Consider the following 2,500-nt stretch of genomic DNA (forward strand, 5'->3'; position numbering starts at 1 on the left):
TTAACGGTGCTCTGGTCAGTTTGTTTAACATTGCTGCGAGCAGGTTACAGCTTATAGATCGTTTTCCCCTTGGGTCAAATTCAATGCCTAGATATTTGAATCCCTTTACATATGATACCGGATTAATGGGTTCGTTATTTATAAAGTACGATGATGTCGTTGCAACACTAAATGTCTTCTGTTTGCCGTACTTGATAAATCTTAACGAATTGCATTTGTTTATATTTATTTTCAAGTGTCTGTCATCGAGGAATTTAGTAGTTATATCCAAGAGTTTATTCATGCCACATTCCGTTTCTGCAAATAGGATAAGGTCGTCTGCAAACATCATTGAATTTACTTTCTGATTTCCTACATTAACTCCTATATATGTCGGCAAGTTATCCAATAGTTCATCCATAATCATGTTAAATAGTAGCGGTGAAAGTGGATCACCTTGCTTTACGCCTCTTTTTAGATTTATGTTACGCATTGTTGTCGATCCAAATACAATATCAGTTAGATTACACTTATAGATGTTGGTCAAGTACGTTGTTGATTCCTTTGATAAGTTAAATCGCTTTAAGGCTCTAATAATCGATTCGTGGCTGACAGAATCGAATGCCTTACTGAGGTCTATTGACACTATTTGCGTGTTTTCGTGCTTTTGCCTGGCGTTGTGTATGATGAAGTGTAGTAATGCACTATTTTCGAAACATCCGTCTACCGGGAGGAATGCTTTCTGCCTGTAATTAAGCTTTAATTGCTGTCCTAGACGATAACTTAAAATTTTGTGTAATAGCCTAATTACAATTGATGAGATTGTTATGGGTCTCCAATTTGAGGGTTTTTCTAAATCCTCTTTAGTTTTAGGTATAAGTCTTGTTCTGTGTTGTTTCCATATTTGTGGTATATCCTGTAAATAAAGGATGATATTTAAGATATCTAGTAAATATTTTATTGGTAAAGTCCTAAGATCGCTAAGAATAATGTTGTCCTGTCCAGGTGACTTATCCTTCATAATTGCTAGGGTCTTAATCAACTCATCTAAGGTGATTGCTTTTACGATATCGATGCATGATTGGTCGTTTTTTTAATTTAAAGGGTATATTATCTGGAGGAGAGTTTGACTCGAATAAAGTAACGAATGTTCCCCGTATGCTTTCTTCAGTTGGGTATATACTTGGCCCCGATCTATCTGAAGTAATCTCGTCTAATAGAGCTTTCTTGTTCGTATGGTATAAATATTGATACCTCCTGTATTTAGTTTGCTTTGATTGTCTTCGATGCCTATTCTCATCTTTCTCCTGTTGGTTTACACGATCTTTCCTATTAATTGGTTTACTTCGATTTAAAAACTTTTCTACATGAGAATTGAGTAGCAGTAACGCCTGATTGTGACTTAAATTCTCGATCTTTAGATCGGTAATTATGACCTGAAGATCCTCAGCTGCTGTCAGTGATTGTTCTTTTTCGGCCCTTATTGCTGGCTGATCTCCTTCAGAAGGTGTAGTTGTTATTTCCGATGTTGTCGGTAAAACTAAGTTAACAAGGCATTGATTTTCTACCTTATAGGTGGTTTCTTTCAATGTCCTTACCAATTCCTTATACTTGATATTTCTCCGCTTCCCTTTAATCGCTTCTAGCGTTCTGTGTGGCATAACTGAGTTTTGTATTAGTTGATTCATGTTTATGTCCTCATCATTCTGTTGGGCTTCTTTATGGGCCATAATTTCTACCTCTTCTTCTCCCCATCTAACCTTCCTTCCTGGTGTGTTTTGCTGTAGTCTAGCTTCATGTTCTGTCGGATGAGTTCGTCTAGTATGTACCCCTAAACCTGTTTTCGTAGTAAAACCTCTGCTACAATATGAACAACTAAATAGTGTTTCCTCAATTGTGGTGGTTATAGCACTAGTTTTACCTATTAAACTTTTGCAAGTTCTTCCGTAGTGCGACGCTATCTTGTGTATGCTATCTGCTGTGCGATTACAAATTCGACATTTATACGTTTTGTTTGCGTGCGGATGTACCCGTGTCATATGTGATGACCAAGTTCTATGGTCTAGGAAAACAAGATTGCATGGATAACATTTGTTCTGATCTGTGCATGGGTAGTCCCATGAAAACATGTCCGAAAGGATAAATTCCGTAGTCAGCTCGTCTGTTAATCGCTCATTCATGAGCGATGTTAGTTCGTCACCGAGTAGTTCGTCCGGTTTATTTTCTTTATAATTCGCGACTTACGTTTATAGCACACAGGGTTGTCGGCCCACGTGTATGCTATTGTGATCAGCTTTTTCACCGCACATCGGCAGCTAATCGTCGGTCAAAATTGACTCCTTCGATTTGCACTTCTAGCAATACAACTGGTGTAATGGAAAACTGTGGTGAAAGTTTCAGTGTTTCGTTTTGATTTAACCAATATATAAATGTTTCGCCTGAACCCACCATCAGCCGACTGAACTAATCAGCAAAGATCGTTACGCAAATAAGGCATGCCTGCACCATACCAGATTAGTAC

General features: G+C 37.8%; 1 pseudogene; it reads right to left on the reverse strand.

Moving 5' to 3' along the window:
• LOC142919074 (28S ribosomal RNA) overlaps positions 1-2,500 on the reverse strand; it is an 8,163-nt pseudogene that overhangs the window by 2,439 nt on the left and 3,224 nt on the right.

The sequence above is a fragment of the Petromyzon marinus genome, unplaced genomic scaffold (genome assembly GCF_048934315.1).
Source record: "Petromyzon marinus isolate PM22_M1 ecotype Great Lakes invasive population unplaced genomic scaffold, UKy_Petmar_22M1.pri1.0 PM_G_Scaffold_6, whole genome shotgun sequence".
Lineage (NCBI taxonomy): Eukaryota > Metazoa > Chordata > Hyperoartia > Petromyzontiformes > Petromyzontidae > Petromyzon > Petromyzon marinus.